General features: G+C 32.9%; 1 protein-coding gene across 2 annotated transcripts in view; it reads left to right on the top strand.

Moving 5' to 3' along the window:
- The window catches only part of SGCG (sarcoglycan gamma), a 313,578-nt gene that overhangs the window by 42,455 nt on the left and 248,417 nt on the right, over window positions 1–22,706 (top strand). The gene's annotated exons all lie outside the window — the stretch shown is intronic.

Raw genomic sequence — 22,706 nt, 5'->3', positions numbered from 1 at the left:
AGGAAAGAATTGGACAGAAAGGGGAAGGAAGGTGGCCCAACAGTAACAAATTTCAAACTATCATAAAAACAGTGATAATCAAAATTGTTTAGTACTGGTTTAAAAATATCAGAGTTGGGAGGCTAGGTTGCACAGTAGATAGAGCACCAGCCCTGGAGTCAGGAGTACCTGAGTTCAAGTCCAGCCTCAGATACTTAATAATTACCTAGCTGTGTGGCCTTGGGTAAGCCACTTAACCCCATTTGCCTTGCAAAAACCTAATATATTTGTTTGGCAGAAGTAATATTTAGAACATCATCTCATCTCATGTAAAAACCTTAAATGAATAGATGATCAAATGTCTATATCAAAGGTCACTTCATAAATATAGCATAATAGAAGGAAAGGAATATATTTCCCACATAGGTGGGGAATATAAAAGATCCCCAAAAATAAAATAAACAGATTTGCTTAAAGTTATAAACCTTTTACATCAACAAAATCAAGGCAACTAAAATTGAAATGATTGTTAACATTTTTGTAGCAAGTTCCCTTGATAAAGATCTAAGACCCAATAACATAAGGAACTTATTAAAATATATATAAGAAGTATCATTTATCAGAAGATAAATGGTCAAAGATACGAATAGGCAGCTCTTAAAAAAGAAAAAGCAAGCTATCAAAAATCATTTAAAAATATCCAAATGCAAATTTATATAACTCAGATTCCACTTGATAGATTGGCAAAGATCCTTTACTGAAAGGAAAAATGACAACTCTGTTGAAAGAGCTTTGGGAGGATGGTTCAACTAATGTACTATTCATAGAGTGCTATGAATTACTCTAAAACATTTTGGAAGCCAATTCAGTACTCTGTCCCTAAAATTATCAAATTGTTTGACTTAGTGACGCCACTATTAGGTACGAAAACTTGAGAAATAAAAGACAAAAGGACTGCTTTATGCAAAAAAGATACAGCACTACTTTCTGCATTTGAAACCTAAAATGGTGCCATTCAGCTGAAGAGTGGATGAACAAATTAGGGCTTGTGAATGTAATGGAATATTATTGCTAATAAGAAATTATAAAAGGAATGGATTAAAAGAAATTTAGTATAGCTTTTTGTGAACTGATGTAGAATGAGATGAGCAGAACCAGGAGAAGAAATTAGGAAACTATAACATTGTAGAGAAAAACAAATTTGAAAGACTATAATCTTTGATTAATACAGTGATCAGTAAGAAATCTAGAGGAAAATGATAAAGGATGCTTCTTGTTAGAGATGCAGAATAAGACATGTAATTTGGGACATTACAGTGTTTGGATTTGTTATATTTAATTATGCTTTTTTAAATAAAGTGTTTTTTTGAGAGTACAATTGGAGATAGAGTTGGTGGCACAGTGAATAGAGCACCAGCCTTGGAGTCAGGAGCACCTGAGTTCAAATATGGCCTCAGACATAACTGCCTAGCTGTGTGACCTTGGGCAAGTCACTTGATTCCATTGCCTTAAATAAATAATTAAAAAAAAAAGAAAGAAGCCAAGCATTGTTATTACTCTTCTCAATAGATAAGGTACGTTAAAAAAAATTATAAGTGAATGACTATGACATCCCTCCCCTCGAAATGGGCAGTCCATCACACATATGCAGGCACATTTTACGGCCATAAATGGGCAATGAATTGGATAAAGACTTGAATAAGATTTATGCTTTATACTTCCACAGAAGGAAAACTATATATTTCCAAATGCCTCTGGTAAATTTCATTTCAAGATACTAAAAATAATCATTCCTTCATATACCTAAATAATATGGAAAAAATCCTTTCCCTATTTGTTAAGGTGAAAGAATAAAACAATGATTGTTCTCAAAGTCTAATGACATCAAGAAAATTTGGAAACAATTAATTATAAATTTAATAATGATTTTTGGATGTCAATTATATGCAAAGTATTGTTTAGGATATAAAGAAGAACAAATCCACACAACTATAATTATATTGTTTAATTAAACCCCAAAAGACATTTCTTTAGTTTTTTGTTTTGTTTTGTTTTGTTTTGCAAAGCAATGAGGTTAAGTTACTTACCCAAAGTCACACAGCTAGGTAATTATTAAGTGTCTGAGGCTGGTTGAATTCACATACTCCTGACTTCAGGGCCAGTGCTCTACCCACTGCTCTGCCTAGCTGGCCCCATTTCTTTAATTTAGCATCTGATACTGAATAAGGATTGCAAGAAAGAAGAAACAATAATCTAGAGAAATTGATTCAGATTAGTCCTGTAATAAATAGCCTTTATCTTTCATTTCCTCTTTATTTTTCCTTTCTTCTATTATTATTATTATTTCCTTTTTTCTTCCTTTCTTACATTATTATTATTTCCTTCCTTCCTTCCTTTCTTTCTTTTCTTCCTTCCTTTTCTTTCCTTCCTCTCTTTCTCTTTCTTTCTCTCTCTCTTTTTCTTCCTTTCTTTCTCTCCGTCTTTCTTTTTCTTTCTTTCTTTCTTTCCTTCTTTCTTTCTTTCTTTTTCTTTCTCTCTTTATTTCTTTCTTTCTTTTTTCCTCTCTCTCTCTTTCTTTCTTTCTTTCTTTTCTCTTAATCAGCTCTTTTCATTTCCCTTTGCTGAACTCCCCACTTTTCCTGTTTTTTTCTGAGAATGAAATGACCATTCTCCTCACCAACTTCAATAGGTCTACTATTATCCTTGAGCCCAACTAACTTCTCTGGGAAATTTCCCTTTCAGTCATCCCCACTCTCCCAAAATGCAGTCTTTCTTTATTTACTAGCTTCTCCCTATCTATGAACATGCCCAGATTTCTCCAAGCCTAAACATTTTTTTTTAGGTTTTTGCAAGGCAAATGGGGTTAAGTGGCTTGCCCAAGTCCAACACAGCTAGGTAATTATTGAGTGTCTGAGACCGGATTTGAACCCAGGTACTCCTGACTCCAGGGCCAGTGCTTTCTCCAATGCGCCACCTAGCCACCCCCTAAACATTTTTCATATCCCTACCATCTCCTTAAATCATCATCTTATATTTTTCTCCCTTTTTATTTAAATTCCCAGAAGTTAACACTCATTGTCTTTATTTCCTTACTAAATTCTTGACCTCTAGCAATGTCTGCTCTTCCTCACTAATCAAATGAAAATCTTCTTTCCAATGCCATATTACATGCTATTATTTCATCTAATTGTCTTTTCTTTATCTTCATCCATTTTGAACTCAAAGACCACTAGTTCTTTCTGGATAACCTTTCTTCCTGTCTAACCAATCCTTAGCCCTCAACTTTGTAGGAACATTATTCATATTCTATCTACTATGTATGGGTATACTTCAGGTCTCTATCTTGAGCCCCTTCCCTTTTTCTTTTTCATCCTGTTTCTCCTCCTCCTCCTCCTCCTCCTCCTCCTCCTCCTCCTCCTCCTTCTTCTTCTTCTTCTTCTTCTTCTTCTTCTTCTTCTTCTTCTCTCTCTCCTCTACATCTCAATGACCACCAGATAACTAAATCTGTACCTTATCTTTCCTGAGATCGAATCATCCAATCTTACATCTCTAGCTGTCTGCCAGACATCTTTACCCGGATATTACAAAATCATCTCAAACTCAACACATCCATCCAAACTATCTGTCATTCTCTTCTCTATTTCTGTCTAGAACACCACCATTCATACAGTCTCTCAGGACAGCATGTCACGATATGAGTCATTCTTAACTCTTCACTCTTATCCAGTCATTTGCCAAGTGTTCCCTCAAACTCATATTCATTGCCACCTCTCCATTCACACCACAGCCACCTTTCACCCAGACTACTGAAATAGTTCTCTGCCTACCATCTCTTCTATGTACAGTGCATCCTCCCTAAAGCTTCCAAAGTGATGTTCCTGAAGCAGAGTCCTGGCTATGTTGCTACTGTGTTTAGTAAGCTCCAATGGCTCCTTAATGCCAATAGTTTAATGTAGATTTGCCTCTGGTTTGAAAGCCCTGACATCTTTGTAGGCTGACGATACACCATTCTCTGACACAAGCTCTACTGGAGCCAAAATGTCATCCATGCCTTTGCACAACCTAGCCCCACCCCATACCTGCAAGGCTCTCAACCTGTCTTTACATACCTTTTGAAAAACGAATTTTCCTTCTAGTTTCAGTTCAAGTGGCTCTTTTTATTATTATATTGAATCACTTCTCCCATTTTCACCTTGTTTTTGTATTTTGTGCCTCCTCCATATTTACTCATTTATGAATATGCTTCTGTATCTTGCCAATAGATTAGTTTTTTAAAATGAGACAATGTTTCACTTTTGTATTTTTATTCAAAGTGGCTGGCACATAATATATATTTAAATACTTTTGATGATTTGATTTATCTGATACTTTATGCAAGTTTTTCCAGGGGCAAGATTAAGACCTTATAACTGAAGCAGGTGTGTGTTTTGTTTTTGGTTTTGTTTTTATTTTTTATTAATGATCACAAATCATATGGCACAGTGTTCTCTTGGAATTCTTTGCATAGAAACAACTAATTTCTCAGCAATGGCCAGATAAATTTTCATATAATCTTTAACAAAACATATTTCTTTATTATAATATTTCCTAAAACTATTGTAGCCTCAAGAACAAATGTTTTCTACAAATTGAAAAGTAGCATAAAATAATAATGATAATTACTATATACACATATAGAACTTTAGAGTTTTACAAAGCAGTCTACGAATATTTTCTCAACTGCTTCTCATAATCCGGTGAGGTGCTACTGCTATGCATTTCTTATAGGAAACCGAGACTGAAAGAAGGGTGAGTCACTCACATAGTGTCATACATCTAGTAAATATTTGAAGGAAGCTTTGAACTCTCCTCTTCCTGATTTCAAAGCCCAGTATGCTAAATACTGTGCCATCTAGTTGTTTAATACTGACATAGCCTTAATACTTTATAACCCTGAATAAATTGTGGTATTAATTCTGTAACTTAAAGTAGTTTTTTATAATTCATAATTCATTCTATATATAAATTTCTTCTACTTAAATGTAACTAATAATTTTATTGCATTAAAATGCTGTACAGTCAGCTGAAAATATAATTGTTTTAAATTCTTTAGAAATAAAAGTGACTGAAATATCTAATTTCTAAAGTCATTTAAAATCCTAAACATGCATATTACATTTTAATGAAAAATAAGCTGCATCTGCATTTGCACCTGGGACTTTTATAGAAGCAGAAACTTTGAAAAACATTTTCTTAGCAAGCCTTGATTTATTTGTCCTCATAGTCAGAGGAAATTTTCACAAAATGTTACATATTAATAACCAAATGCTTTATCCAAATGTTTCCATCTTTAAAAGTAATGGAAGCATAAAAAATTTTAAATGCCTAACCATTTTAATAGCCTCACAGAAAATGTTTTTTAAAGGGCTCAGTAAAGAAACATTTGCTCCATTTAGAAATGTAAGTCACTTATTCAAATGTTCTAATCTATAGAAAAAAATCTTGACTATTAAGATGATAATAAATAATAATTATTTCCTAGGTGAGCATTTTATTTAGAAAACAATAGCAGTATATTTTTTCTTGCATATTTAATTTATCAAAGTAGCATTTTGATTTATAACTGGATGCTATGTGAAAGTTATTCATATAGAAGTAGGCTTCAAAGGAAGCTGCCTCACAATGAAACCTTCCTCAGGCACTAAGTATCAGAGAAGTGTATAGGGATTTCAGAAGAGACTAGAACCTCTAGTGTGAGGGTTTGCCTATCCTTTTTTCATGGTTGTTCAGTCACCTTTGATGTTTACCTATCACCCAACTTTCACCTGTATCAAACACAGTAACCACATCCTGGTAAAACTATGTTGGCAGACAAGCAAAACCAGGTTGAAGGTAATCAAAGAGTCTCAAATCCATCAGTGAATTAGGGGAATGTCTACCACAAACATGTGAAAATTAGCAGACAAGAACAATATATTCCACTTTGTTGACTAAAGAGGTACTGTGGAGCATTTAGAGGTTGGGCAGACATCAAATACACTAAGGTCATCCACTTCATCACAGGCATTACCAATCTTAATTTGTGCCACTAAAGTTCAGTGGCTCTGAAAGACAGAATGAGGATGACTACTTTGAGCAACTGCCATAGTTATGTTCAATTCATGCCCAAGTCACTACAGCACTCTTGTAATGCATTGGTCCTCTTCAAAAACAACAAGTAGCAATGCCATATTTAAGTCAGTTTCCTTATCTATAAAAGAAGGGACTTGAGGTCAGTGATCACTGATTTCCTATGATCTTTGATTCTTATTATCTATGATGAAAGATTAATTTTGAATGCTAGAATTAAAATTATGTAACTAAAAGATGAAGTCTGTTGAGGAAAAAATATTGTATTAGGTCCTGATACTTGACAGAAGAAAGAAATTAAGGAAGGAAGGAAGGAAGGAAGGAAAAAAAGGGAGGGAGGGAGGAAGAAAAGAAGGGAAAGGGGGGAAAGAGAAAAAAAAGAAAAAAGTCAGACAAAATTTAATCAAGAATAAATTATAGGGGCAGCTAGGTGGCATAGTAGATAAAGCACTGGCCTTGGAGTCAGGAGAACCTGGGTTCAAATCCGGTCTCAGACACTTAATAATTACCTAGCTGTGTGGCCTTGGGCAAGCCACTTAACCCCATTTGCCTTGCAAAAAAACCTAAAAAAAAAGAATAAATGATAAAAAGTAAGGTGTATGTAAGACAATTCAATGGGGCAACAAAATAACTAATGACCCAAAAATGGTATATATTATTGCAAATAAAAATTTTAGACTATACACTTTATAATTCCATTCTGTTTATCTTCTTAGTAGAAAGAAAGGAGCACAGTTCAATGTAAATTTGAGATAACCCTTGAGGAGTGACCTGCTACCTGGGCTGGATGTTAACCAGGAATATTGTTGTTATGTTGTGCCACTCCTTCAAGCAGATTCAGGGAAGTTAACTTACTCTATTGGCATTTTGACCTCAGCTGCTGTAGCATATGGACAGATTGAGATAAAAAAAAATGAATATAAAATAAGGGGAAAATTAGATGAGACTTCATAGCCAGCAAGATATAGCTGGCACTGGTAGTCAAGATCCTGGGGCAAGTACTCAGAACATTATTGTGTATTCTTTAAGAATAGTGTTTGAGAATTTTTTCCCAGGATGTCTATAAGCAAGTCTGCCACAGCTCTGCCTAGGATATATTGAAAAGATATACTCAGGGTCATTTAATGTTTTGTACCAAAGGACATTTTATCTGAACCACACAGCATCCTAAAAGATGTGACTCTATCTGAAAAAGTGGGGCTCTTGTAGAGACCAAAAAGACACTCACATATTTCTATTGTATTTTGTCTTATTGCAATACACAATTCCTTTAAAAATACCTACTATCCACAATAATTCCTTTACATTAAAAATATAAACAAAATTGTCTCATAGCTTTAGAAAAGTTGTAGAATTTGGGTGTGCCTAGACACATATTATCTATAGTATGTTCTAAGTAGTATCATTTATTGTCTCTTTTAATCCTTATTATTACTGATGCTCAAGAAAAGTACTGTTGTTGTTTAAAGACTGCCACCCCCCCTTTTCATTGAGTAAAAAATTAGTTTAGTATGCTATTAATGATAGCTTGACTGCTTGGCCATAGTCATTGAACTTCATATGGAAGTCTATGGAATCTGAAACATATCAAATAAAACTGGTAATTAAGTGCTGAAATTTAATATATACATATATATATATATATATATATACGTAAAAGAGGATGAAATATTTGTTGTTTAATTTTCTATACCTAGTATATGTTATCCTTTTATAACATATTTTACATTTTAGTATTGTCTTTTCTCTAAATTTATTTGCACAAGCCTGTGTTTATGTTAGTAGAATATACAGTCAAAATATTAGTTGGTCATGGTTCTTCAGACAAGAGATACACACTACAAGGAGAATGTTTTTCTAGATATAAAAACTTCAAGATTTACTTCTCTATTTATTAAATGAAATCCTTTAAACTGACTAAACATAAATAGCATTAAATATAAAACAATTCTTCTGGAATAATATTTTAAAGTAAGCAAACTCTAGGGATGACCAGGCACATTTCTCTATATCTCTTTAACAGTTAATAATGATAATTAAATCTAATCTTAGTTTTATCCCAGAATTTGAAAGCTATTCCTTTCTGACTCTCAAGAATTTAGCATCATACTCATGCTCATATTCAGGCCAGGTAGACATAAAGAAGCATCTTTTACCTTCTCTAAGCTACTTGTTATTAAGGTTCTGTAAGCTTTTTTCTTTTTTTTACATCCTGATATTGTAATAAAGAAGTCTACAAATTTCAGTTTCCTTTTCTTAGAGATTCTGTTTCTTTCCATGACAGAGCAGAAGCAGGAAGAGACAAGAAAACTATATAGGGCATTTTTGAGCCAGAAGTATAAAATCACACAAATCTAGATTCTTTCTGGGCAGAATGAAATGATTTTCTGATTCACCCATAATGATATTTCAGCACATTGGTGGCATAATAAATAAATTACTAAATACAGAGTTAGAAAGATTTGTTAAATTCTGGTTTTATGATCCTGGATAAGTCCCTAAAACTCTCTTAGTCTTAGTTTCCTCATTTATAAAATGGAAGTGGAGTGGGAGAGAATAGCTTCTACTTCAAAGACTTGTTGAGAATCAAATGAAACATTTTAACTGTTATAGTTGTTGGAATTCCCTTACTTATCTATAGCAAGCTCGTAGCTTTCTTAAAAGTTTTCAGGAAGGCCAAACACATAGCCTGCTCCTAGAAGTATATAAAAACAGTTTAAATAAAAAGTTATCTAAAATAATTTAGGAGGAAATTCACAAATCTACATTTCTTTAGTCATATTGTAGTAACACATAAAACCTTTCTCAGAGAGAAGCAGAAGTAGATGAAACCCTTCTTCAGCAGCCCTTGTTAGCATAGACATTCTATAAACCTCTGCTTATTACTCTAAGGGTCAGGCTGGGTCTTTGCAGTAATTCTGTCATTCGGTGACTCACCCATTTCAGTTAATGGGAGGAAAGAAGTAGAAAGTGAACAAAGCCACTTCACTACATCCCAAGAACTCAGAATGTACCAACCTCAATGGCATAAAATAATTAAAGGGGGGAAATCAGGGTCCTATGTTATAGAAAAGTTAGAAAACTCTGTATCAGGGTAATCCCTAGGCAAGCTTTGCAGGTGCATAATGACAAAATTCATGTGGAAACATCTTACACAAAACTTGCTATAAACTGTTATGACCACCCCAGTCATCTTTCTACTTAAAGACTACTAATCAAGTATAAATTGAAATTGACATATCACAGTACTTTTATTCAAAATATCCTTAGAGATCTTCAATGTAATTTTCAAAGCTATTTGCCTAGAAGAAATATAGCAATTTTGGCCACATTTTAAAGGGGTTTTGGAATAGAGATTTCTAAGTGGTTTCATGGCAGTCCATTGAGTAACTTTATTTGCAAGAGTTAATTGGGAAAATTAAATACACATTTTCTTTGTATTGACAATAGCAGAATGTTACCAGCAATGAATATTTGGTCCCAAGTGTGATTTTTATCACACTTAAGCGCTTGAAATATTTGCAAGAGAACAGATCGATAAAATTAAACTTATAATTAAAAGAATTAAATATATAATTTAAACAATATTAAATATTCACATTTCTCTATATTTAAAACTTTTCAGGGATTATATATGACAAGGAAAGTAATAATATCAAGCTGTATGATATATGGTTTGTATTAATTACTGCTACAAATACTACATAAATATGAGATATTATTGTAGACCTAAATGGACAAAGACATTTGAGATGTTTGGAATGTCATGAGTAAATGGGAAAATGGGAAAGCACAGTATTTTTTTAAGGATAGTGAGTAGACCCATTTGCATAGCATAGTTGATTTTACATAGAATCGTGGTAGACAAGACTGAAAAAGCAAGTTAGACTTCCACTAATGGAGAACATTGGCATTCCCATTTGTCAACATTTTGTTGACTGTGTACTATGCCCAGATAGAGGGGCAACATGGACTCCTGTAGAAATAAACAAACAAAAACCTCACTTTGAATTAAAAAGACCTGTGTTCAGATGCTCAAATGACTAAGATGTTGCCTCTGATATGTTGAATGTAGCATGTTTCAGCTGAAAAAAAGTACACTAAATTTGTAGTCAGAATTTGACTACTTGGGGAAATTACTGAACTTCTCTGGATTTTAGTTACTTCATCTGTAAAATGAGGATGTTAGGCTATATCACCTCTAAGATCCCTTCTAGCCCTAAATCTGTGATCTTTTGTTTTCCCTCAAGCATGCTAACTGTGGGACCATGTGCAAGTTATTTGAATCCATATTAAAAAAACATATTTTTTATTGGGGAATATTCCACTCATTTGCATTGGAGAAGGTAGTTTCCACACTAAGAATTCAGTTCCCATGGAAGAATTTTCCTTGTCAGGAGATCCATGCACCACTGAAATCACTGGTTTGGATCCTCCCAAAACACCCCAAAACCCTCCAAAACCCACCCACCCATCTTGTCTAAGATAATGCCAAACTAGGTGCATCTAGAAAAACAACTGAATTTAAATCCAACCTCAGTAACTTTGACTCTGGACAAATTACTCAGTTTCTCCAACTGTAAAATGGAGATAACAATAATAGCACCTACCTTGTGGGATAGTTATGAGGACTAAAGGAAATAACATTTGTAAAGTATTTAGTATAGAGTCTGACACAAATAGTCTCTTGATAAATGTTTGTTTCCTAAGCATTAGGGAAGCAAAGGAAAAATGAAGCTGCTTCTACTCTTAGCATTAATGAGAGAAAGGAAATTAAAACATGTACTCAAATAATTCCAATGCAGTTTTGAATCTAAATGCATAGCAGAGGTTCAAAATAATTATTTGGCCTGCAGGATTTGAGGAGAAACAGATCATTTTTAGTTATATGGTGCAGAGAGAATGTAACAAAATTAAACCCCAAATGAAATAAGTAGAGGTGTGTCTTGGGTGTCCATTTCAGGCATGGATTCAATAAATTTGGACCTCATTACTTAAATAATAGGGTATTGTTGAAAGTTTTCTTCAAGGAGAGAAGTAACTTGGTGAAAGTGATTAAAAAAGATTAATGTGTTGACGAAATAAAGAATGAACTGCTTAAAAGAAAGGCTAGAGTCAAAAGATATGTAAGAAGCCCCTTCTACTCTCAGAAGAATAAGAATTTTTACAAGAATAGTGGAAATAGAAATGGAAATTATAAATTCAAAAGATATGGAGAAAAACTCAACAGAACTTGGTGTCATAGTTGATTGAGGGAGAAGAAGAAATAAAAAATGACTAGAGTAATCAAGAGAATATTTTTTCAAGTCATAAATTTTTTCAATTAAATTTTAAAACATTTTTATTATCCATATTTTTTCAATTTAAAATACCAATTTTTTTTCCTTTCTTCCTTCCCTCCTTCCATGACTCCTTGAAAAGGTAAACAACTTGGAAAAGGTTTTGCATATGCAGTCAGGCAAACCATATTCCATATTAGTCATATTGTGAAAGAAAACAGAACAAAAGAAAAAGAAAGAGTTTTTTTCATACCCCTTCAGTTCTTTTTCTGGAGATAGATAGCATTTTTTATCATAAATCCTTTAGGAATTGTCTTGGATCATGCTACTGTTTAGAACAGTTAATTCATTCCCAGTTGTTCATTGTACAATATTGCTGTTACTTACTGTGTGCAGTCTTCTGGTTCTGTTCATTTCACTTTACATCAGTTTGTGAAAGTTTTTCCAGGTTTTTAGAAAGCATCCTGTCATCATTTCTTATGGTACAGTAGTATACTGTCACAATCATATACCTCAAGTTGTTCAATCATTCCCCAACTGATGGGCATTCCTTCAATTTGCAACTCTTTGCTCCCCTACCTCAAAAGAAGTGCTATACATATTTTAGTACTGATAGATCTTAATTTTTTAAAAAAATCTCTTTAGGATATAGTGGTAATGCTGGATCAAAAAGTATGCACAATTTTATAGCCCTTTGGACATATAGCTCTCCATGCCAAATAATTCTCCAGAACTATTGGATCAGTTCAATAATTCCAACAACAGTGTTTTGATGCCTCAGTTTTCCTAAATACCCTCCAATGTTGATCATTCTCCTTTTCAGTCATATTAACCAATATAGTAGATTAAGGTGGTACTTACTTCATTTGCATTGCTTTAAGCATTTTTCATGTCTATAAATGGTTTTGATTTCTTCAATTGAAAATTGCTTATTCATATCCTTTGACTAATCATCAGGGATTCTTACAAATTTGACTCAGTTCTCCATATATTTGAGAAATAAGGCCTTTATCAGAATATCTGCTGAAAAAAATTACCCTATTTTTCTTTCCTTCTAATCTTGATTGCATGAGTTTTTGTTGTGTGAAATCTTTTTAATTTAATATAATCAAAATTATCCATTTTACTACATCCTGTAATACTATCTGTCGTTTGATCATAAATTCTTCCCTTATCCATAGAGTTGATAAGTAATCTCATGGTCCCATAATTTTTTAGGATAGTACCATTAATGTCTAAATTAGATGTATATTTACACACACACACACACACACACACACACACATGTATGTATATACACCCATTTTGATCTCAGCATAGATATGAGTTCTATATCTGGTCTATATCTACTTTCTGTCAAGCTGCTTTCCAGTTTTCTTAACAGTTTTTGCCCAATTTCCCCATTTCCTTTCTTTCTCTTTTCTTTCACCCTGTCCTTTCTCATAAGTATTTTGCTTCAGACTACTACCTCCTTCAAACTGCACTTCTTTCTATTTTTACCTCTTCCTTTATCCCCTTCCTATCCTACTTCCTTGTAGGGTAATATTGATATCGATCCTCAACTGTGTGTATATTTTCTCTTTGTACCAGTTCTGATGAGTGTAAGGTTCTAGCACTAACTGCCACAACCCTCCACCTTTCCCTTCTCTGTAAAAGCTCTTTTATACCTCTTTGATGTGAGGTAATTTACTCCATTCTACCTTTCTCTTGTCCCCCGCTTCTTCCCAGTTAATTAAAAATTTTTTTTGGTATATCTTCACATCGTAGTCAACTAATATCATTAGTACCATTATATATGGCTACTGTGACCCTTGTCTATATATACTTCTAATAATTGCCCTGATAATGATACAGTTATTGAGTCATAAGTATCATCTTTTCATGTAAGAATGCAGTTTATAGAATCTCTTATGGTTTTTCTGTTTATCTTCTTGTGCTTCTCTTCAATCTTGTATTACAAAGTCAAACTGCTTACTATTTCAAAAAAGACCATTTTTAAAACATTCTCCCAATGATACAACATAGATACAAATCACCTTAATTTCAAAAGAATCAAAGTTACAAATAACTCAGGTCAAGAGAGAGATGATAGTTTCGTATGATCAAGTATTGCCATGCTGATGTTGATGATGTTGACTGGCATAAAAGTCTTCATCACAGTAATGTACATTTTTAAAAAGGTGATAGAGCAGTCATGAAGGGAATGAGATGTTATATCATGGAATCTATACTGATGCCCCCAAATACACTAAAAAACTCCAGTAAGTTTTTTAATAGATTTTTGTTATGATGGCTAAATAAAAAAAATATTTCATGTTACTTGAATAGGAGAAAATGCATAAATAGGTTATTATTGGCATCACCAGAGTGTACTTTTTGATGAAATCACAGATGTTTCAAAATTAAGAAATTCTACAATTTGTTCAAAGATTATAGCTACTAGTTTTACATCTGTAACTAATACAAACTGAAACTTTTAATATATATATATATATATATATATATAATGTCTTTATTTTAATGGCAGATATCTGCATATATCTAACAGTATGATCTTTTCCATCAATTCTCCCTGTATCAAAGTGAAATTCCATGATCTATAATTTTCTTACTTCTCTCCAGAAGTCAGAACTTCCTTGTTAGAAGTGAGGATGCTCACATTTGTAGTCTATACAATTTTTGACACAGTAGCCATATGTAATGATCCTTAGAGACTGCAACATAGATTCCATAATCTGTTTAAACCATGTAAAAATTATACAGTCTTGCTGATTTTGTCAATTAGTTTGTTCATTAAGTGTTTGAAGATTAGGTTATAGTATCTTATTGGGCTCTCTATAAAGCATGAAGATGGTCCACAGATAGACCTTTATGATATACTCTCTTTGGAGAGACAGTCATAGAATGAAATTACTGGCTTCCTTTAGAAGTGGAAAAGAATGGGCTCCAGGATACTGGAGAAAGGTAGGGGACTGAAAGAGAAATGGAAAAATACTGATAAAAATTTTGCTCTATTTCCAAATTATGCATAAGGACAGTCCTTTTCCTTCCCCTTTTCCAAAAATCCAAATGAAACTAACCTGCAACTTTTGACATGTCTGCTAATCTTCCCCACTCTCATCAAACTGGTTCTGGGGGACAAATATAAAAGCATTCACTGGAATGATCTCAGAAATATGAATAGTAAGTGCTTATTCATTGGAATATTTTATATAGCAAAATTGTTTGCAAATCAACCATGTAAAGGTGATTGTTGAAACCATAAGAGTGCATTATATCATCCAAGGAAAGAGTATATAAAGAAAAGAATAGAAGTTTATATACATCTCTATTCTTTAGGGATCTCTACTTTTTAGGGATCTCTACTCTTTGGGGACTGGAAAAGGAAAAAGGAATCAGAAAAGACATGTGCGTGTGTGTTACAAACAGAATAATATAGTGTCACAGAAGCCAAATCACAATCAGTCTGTCTCTTTTTCTGTGTTTCTTTTTGTATCTCTCTCATATTGACAGCATCAAATTTTGCAATGAGGTCAAGGAGAATAAGGATCAGCAAAGGGCTATTCTATTGTGATTATGCCATTTGTGACTTTCAAGAGAGCTGTTTCAGAAAAGTAGTGAAGACAGACACCAAATTGCAAAAGGTTCAGGAAAGAATGGGCAAAGAAGTGGAACTAGATGGAGACCATTCTTCTGGAAAGTTTGGCAGTGAAAGGAAGAAGAAAAATAGAGGGACCATGAGGTTCAATTATAGTTTTTTCAAGATAAGGACTGTTAGTGCATACTTGAAGACACAGTGGAATGAAAGAAATTAATTAAAGATTTAGAAGAGAAAAGATAATTGAAAGATTTTAGAAGAGACACATGAGGAGAATAAGGTCAAAGACACAATTATAAGAATTTGCCTTGGGGTGGAAAGTAGCCATTCTTTTTTTTTAATGTGTCTCTTTCTCATTGGTCCCTTACAGTTTAATTAATGTGTTGTTTTTTTATGTGACATATATTTACTGATTACTTACTCCCACTTTGTGAGAGGTCTCTTGTAGCAAAGGAAAACAGAGAAAATACAGTGACATTTGAAAATACATATTTAGTACCCCCAATCTTTCTATTAAAAATAAGAGAAAGATATTTTCTTTCCCTCCTACCTATCCCCCCACCACAATGGGAAAAAAACCCTCCAAATTTCTTGGAACAAATAGGCATAGTCAGGTAAACCAAATTTCCTCAATGGCTGTGTACAGATATACATACATATACATATATATGTAATATATATGTATCTACATGTATATATGTATATATACATATATATGTATATATATACATACATATATATATATATATATATATATATATATATATTGCTTTGTGTATGTATTCTACACCCTAAACTGATAACTGATAACTTCTCTTTTCATCATCAGTTTCATCATCAGTTCTCTGGATGATTATTTCACTGAACATGGTTTTTAGAAATTTCAAAGTTGTTTTTAAGGTGTTGTATAAATTGTTCTTCTGGTTCTGCTCATTTAAGCCTTCATCAGTGTATAAAAGTCTCCAAATTTTTTCCACTTTTATAATATTAATGCTATCGTATAAATTATTTTTATGATTCTGCTCACTTCATTCTTCATTAGTTCATATGTCTTAACATGTCTCTTTGAAATAATCTATTTCCTCATTTCTTACAGTGTGATAGTACTCCATAATATTTCTATTACACAATTTAGTACTTACTCAGTTGATGACATTCTAAGAAATGTTTCAGTTGCTTTTCTTTGCCAGTACAAAAGTTGCCATAAAAATACATTTTCTTCTTTCTTTGATCTTTTAATAATATTTAATATAAAATAATAATGATAGCAATAATAATGCCTAATATTTAGGAAAGTCTTAGAATGTATAAGGCACTATGCTAAATGGGAAGAAGCCATTCTTTGAGAGAGTGGTTCTGTTATTTCATTCATATAAGGAACATCTAGTGTGTGAACTACCCCCACGGATCCAAGAAAGCCACTCAGCAAAAAATCTTAACAAAGTTGACTAGGGATATTGAGAAGTTAAATGATTTGTCCATCCTCCCCTAGCTAGTATGTGTCAGAGCCAGGGTATGATCTCAGATATAACTGATTCTCCTGTTAATAACCATTATGCCACACTCTCACAAAGCACATTTATGTATTCTTTAGAACCACATAATTCTTTAATCCCAACAATGAAATTAGTGTTTCTATTTTTAAAATGAAGAAACAAATTCTCAGAGATTATAAATGGCTGTTGCAGTCACAGAGTCAGTGTGGTAGCTGGAAGGGTCAGCTTGGTGGTGTAGTAGATAGAGCACTGGTCTTGGAGACAGGAGAATAGGAGTTCGAATTCAGCCTCAGACACTTGACACTCATTAGCTGTGTGATGTTGAGTAAGTCACTTATTCCTGATTGCCTAGAATTGATGGCTATCTCCAGTCATCTTGATTCTTATCTGGCCACTAGACCCAGATGACTCTGAGGAGAAAGTGAGACAGGCAACTTAGCATAGACTCCCCCCCATTCAAATACGATTCATGTACTTATGATATCACTTCTCTGTTATCATAGTCTTCTTTGACAACAAAGGACAAATATTATGTTTCAGCTGGAACTCAAGTTCAGGGAGAAAAAGTATGGACTGAGTCCAAATGTCTTTGGAGAGGTGGATGTGTATCCAATTTAAGTATGATGATGATGATGATGATGATGATGATGATGATGATGATGATGATGATGATTTGTTAAGCATATAGTTAATATAGACTTTAAATTATAAGAGGCATAAAAAGAATAATTTTCCTAGAATCATAAGAGAAAACAAAGTCAAAGTTTTCTTCTATTGAATCATGGAGAACACAAAACTGAAGTCTCCAAAGGAAGAAGCATCAAAAGAGATGCATTGTCTCTAGGAGAGAACCTAGTTTCCACAAGGATGACAAGTTAAAGGTTAAAAAAAGGTTATAAATGAGAACATTTTCAAAATAGAATGGAATTTCCCTAAGTACTCAAAAAAGGCTATGGGCAAAAAGTGAGGGGATATCTATTTTAGCTTAGGTATTTAGAAAACATTGTTTGGTGGAAGTAATGAGAGGGAATTTAACTTTATAATATAAGATGTGGAGAGAGAGAGAGGGAAGGAGGGAGGGAGAGAGAGAGAGAACCTACTTTAATAAAGTAAATTCAATATATTAAAATTCAGTTTTATAAAACAGATAATAAAGTGAAAATTCACTTTGCACAAGAATTCTTCATTCTATAAAATGATTCACTATAAAATTCCTTTATTAACTCCCTATAATTTAGAATTTCATATTTAAATAGTCTTTGGCATTATTGTTTAAGGTATTCCTTCATTTCCCCCCATCAAGGAAGATCACAACCTATTTATGTCTCCTCATCCTATTTGTCTGTTGTGCATATGCTCCTAGAAATCTTCACAGCATCCATTCAACATGCAATGGGCTTTCTTTTAAGTCTCTTACCTTTATTTGAAAAAAATTGTAGTTTTGTCTTTCTGACTATTATTATTCTCATTATATAGGTGGCTCATTTTTTCAGTGTTACACTTGAGGACATATTTTACACTATTTTTGTACATAATTGTTAATAACATGCTGTAATCTATTTATAATCACTATGTATCTTTCCATTGCCCTTTAATTCACGATCTTGATGTCTTGGAGATGGCAGTATACTATGATTTGCAGATCTATAGTATCATCTGAAGAATATTCATGTCAGAAATTTGGGCTCTTATTTCAGAGAGAAGTTGGTAGTCCATGAAAGCCCTTAAATTTAACTATTCAGTAGTAGAGTGGGGCTGCATCAGGAGGTTATGGGTTCCCAGTTACTAGAATCCTTCAAGTAGATGCTTGATGACTACTTTTTGGATAAACTATAGATGGGATTCTTGTTCATCTGTGATAACTAGATAACTTTTCCCACAAAAAAAAAATCAGTTGTGTCATCTTTTAGTAATCCCATGGTCTATATGTCAAATTTCCTTTTGAAAAAGGAAATAAAATTTGCCTGATATTAGCTTTTCTTGATGAAGCCATACTAATTTCATAGATTGCCATTTTCCTTATTAAATACATTAAATGATTACTTTTTATAATATTTTACAGAAAATTGGAAACTCAACCCTCTACTCCTTTTTGCAAAGTAAGATAATATTTGTCTCCAGTTTTTCAAAGATTTTGATAGTTCAGTCATCTAACAGTTCTTTCAGAAACTTATAATATAGTTTGTCCACCCCTGGCAACTTGAACTTGTTCAAAGAAATCAAATACTCTCTTACCAAATTCACACTTTTCTTGGACTTTGACTCTTTTAAAAGAACTTTGTTATTTCCTTCCTAGTCTGAACACCATTCTCTCAAGAAAAGAAAGCAGAGCAAACTAAAAACTGAATAATTGTTTTATCTTTCCATCATCTATTACCATTATCTCCTCTACCATAAGTACTAGTTCTACTATTCCTTTTCTTTCCTCTTTACACAATATAAGTAAGCAATGCTATTTTCTCTAAAATGCACTCAGAGACTTAATGTATTACAATTTTTATTGTAGTTTCTTCCCACTCTGGCATCTATTCTCTCTCTCTCTCTCTCTCTCTCTCTCTCTCTCTCTCTCTCTCTCTCTCTCTCTCATTCTGCAAGGCAACAGGGTTTAGGGACTTACCCAAGGTCACACAGGTAATAATTAAGTGTCTGAGGCTGAATTTGAACTCAGGTCCTCCTGACTCTAGGACCAGTGCATTATCCTCTGTGCCACCTAGACATTTAGTCTCCTTTATATGACTTTTTTTTTCATTTTTGTTATGTCTTTATGAAAAAAATCTAAAAAACAGCTATAAAATTCTCTAGGCAGTTCTCCATTTTCTTCCTCATAGAAAATATTTTTATTTATTTATTCATAGAATTACTTTATTTCAAGTTTCCTGGCAGCTGGTGGTACAGTAAATGGAGCACTAGGCCTGGAGTCAGAATGATCAGAGTTCGAATGTAGCCTCAGATACTATCAGAATGTCCCTGAGCAAGTCACTTAATTTGTGTTTGCTTCAATTTCTTCAGCTGTAAAATAGGGATCATAATAGTATATGCTTCCAAAGATTATAGTGAGGATCTAATGAGATGATATTTGTAGAAAGTGCTTAGCACAAAATAGCTGCTGAGTTTTATTCTGACTTCTCTTGAAAAGTTTTAGGCCATGAGTAGTTAACTTTATGTTTTCTGAACTCTGAATATGTTACCCCAAACTTAAAGTATGTGTCAAACTATGCCCAACTTTCCTCTCCAACTTCAAACATAGATCTCACCATTTTTCCTTAAGTGATCAGTATTCTTTATTGGTCCAAATTAGGTTAAAATAGCAATTGCTATCATTGCTGTTTCCCCCTATTTAAAAAATGAATATTTCAGAGAAGTCAAGCAATTATTTGATTCTTACTTGCTTAAAAATGTTTCACCAGATGTTGTACCTAGTTGAAGTACACAATAGCAACTATGTCCTGCCTCTCTAACTCCCCTTTACAATTTGTCTTCCAGGGTTCTTATCTCTAACATAGGAATAGCACTTTCCTAACAGATGCAATATACCTATTGGTCACAAATAGGCACAATTCTAGGATCCCTTCCCTATTTCTAAGCTCTATTACAGGGGTTCCAGAGCTGTTTTGCTTAAGTCTTTCCTCTCTCCTTCACTAGCTAAATACTAATTTAATCTATGTAGGCCATGGAATTTTTTCTGTTTTGTTTATTTCATATTAATCAAACAATAACTCATCAGAAGAATAAATAACAAAAGTTAAGATGGACAAATAAAAGATTGTGCCAGAGTCAAAAGAAATGTTTTGGGTTTTTTTTTTGTTTGCTTAGTCCTTATAGTCCATTGTCTGACTTTCCTTGAACTAAATGGAGAAGGAGGTGAAGCCAGAATAGAAGTGGTGCAATAGGGATAAGGGGAGAAGGAAAAAAGGCAATGGAAGGTTTGCTAAGTTATCAGGACAGAAGATTCTAGTTCAGCAAGAATTTAAGAGTTAAAGACCTTGGAAGTGGAGAATTTTAGACTATACTAAGGCATAACCTCAGTAGTCAGATAATCAATTATTCTTTCTTGTACCTGAATCTCCTGAAGGCCTTGTCCCCACTTCATTGATCCTGCCCTCCAAATAATTGTTTCCCCTTGTAGAATAGAAGTTCATTGAGGACAGTGTCTGTTTCATAGTCAGCTGCCTGTATCTCAGACAGTTAACGTGGTACTTGGATTATACCTTGTTGGCTGATTAATTTTGCATCTTCTTCCCTGGCTTTTTACCTTCCATAGTATTTTTTTCATTGGCATTTCCCATTCAGCAAATTCTAAATTTTTACCATTTCTTCTTTAAGATTTCTATTATTGGGCTGCTGGGTGGCGCAATGCATAGAGCACTGACCCTGGAGTCAGGAGTACCTGAGTTCAAATGTGACCTCAGACATTTAATAATTACCTAGATGTGTGGCCTTGGGCAAGCCACTTAACTCCATTTGCCTTGCAAAAACATTAAAAAAAAAAGATTTTTATTATTCACTTCCTACTCCTAATCTCAGAGTGAACCTAAACTGATACTTGAAATTCAAATTTCAATTCATCATTATTTCTTGTCCCCTACAGGACACACCTTTGGGTTTGTGACAATCACATTAACTCTGTTTACTCTGTATGGGATAATTATGGAGAGATGACTGAGTCATTAAAGCTGACCTTTTGAAGAGATCAGTGGCTATTTCTCTGTTGGGGTTTTGGAGGAAATTTCAATATGTTCCCTGGATTATACTATTTATATACAATGCACATTTAAGCCCTCCTACATTTGAAAGCTTAAGAAACCCAGCAAAGCTTGGAGTCAACAGAGTTCTATAAATTATGGTTATGCTAATTCATTAAAGTAATATTATAAAAAGTCACCAGACACTTTCATCCATGTAACACTTAAATGATACCATGAGATTTACAATTGAAACAGATTGATGGGTCCACTTCTTTATAGGCTTAGAATTCTATGACCAAACTATGTCTAATGCCAATTTTGAGATGAATGTAAATGACAGTTCTGGAGATGGCAACAGCCATCTAATGGAATCAAAACATTTCTCAAAGTGATTCAAAAAAACAGAAACTATTGCAATAGCAAAATATAGGTTAGTGATATTAAATGGATTGGTATATGTGAATAAAGTAAAGTAGCCCAGATATGGAGAAATATTTGGAACCTATGTTGTAAATATGAGCCATACATATATACATATATATGTGTGTGTATATATATATGTCTATATATAGAAATATAGCTTTATAATTTTATTTGTTGAAAAATTCTGTATTTATGAAGTCTTTATCATACAGGAAATTTAATTTAAGTTGAATATTAAACTAATGTTTTCACAATTTCTAGGTGTATGGCAGATATGAAGCAAATAAAAAATAAATACCACATTTTAATCTTTCATAAACAATGAATTACATAGAAACTACCTTGGTTTTGGAAATATTCCATTTCTATTTTTAAAGCATTAGCAGTTTTCTTATAATAATAACTTGGTTTTTGTTATTAATAAATATCAGTGTTAATAAAGAATTAATGGACAAAGAATTCACAGAGGTATGCAATGTTTTATAACATTATGATTAGTTGAGCCTGTATCATTCCTAAATTTATGACCTACAGCTGGTGGGTGACAGAAGTATCAACTTTCACAGAAATCTACAGTGAATTAGATGGTTAAAGAAAAGAGGAAGCATTCTGAAGAATAAAATGAAGTGTAGATATAAACTATAGGTTTTCAATATATTGTTTTAAAAGATTATTTCATGTAAGCATCAAATAAAACAGATTTCATCCATAATAAAAGATTATATATGCCACGGTTTGGCATCTAGACATTGCTTTTGCAATTTATCATAAAACTATATTATTCTTTTTCATTATTTAAAACACTGCTTTTGCCTAGAAATTAGTTAGAATAACTTTTTATTTAGAATTGAAAAGCTGAACAAAAATCTTAATTTGCTTTTTATTAACTAAAAAAGATCCATCAATGTTTTAACATGCACAGTTTTCTTTACATTGCTTCAATAATGATAAATAAAACTTTAAAACTTTTCTCCCCCAAATATTAATCATTTTGATTTGAAGGGAACATGAGTTATTTTGTCAATAGATTTTAAGTATTTTCATAAAGCAATTATTCTATGATAATTTTCACTTTTTGAGAAAAATAAGTAGGAAATATTTTTCATAATAATAATTAGCATTTATATGTCTTTTTTTT

The sequence above is a fragment of the Macrotis lagotis genome, chromosome 1 (genome assembly GCF_037893015.1).
Source record: "Macrotis lagotis isolate mMagLag1 chromosome 1, bilby.v1.9.chrom.fasta, whole genome shotgun sequence".
In the NCBI taxonomy this organism is placed as follows: domain Eukaryota; kingdom Metazoa; phylum Chordata; class Mammalia; order Peramelemorphia; family Peramelidae; genus Macrotis; species Macrotis lagotis.
This window is presented reverse-complemented; position numbering and strand designations above follow the sequence as displayed.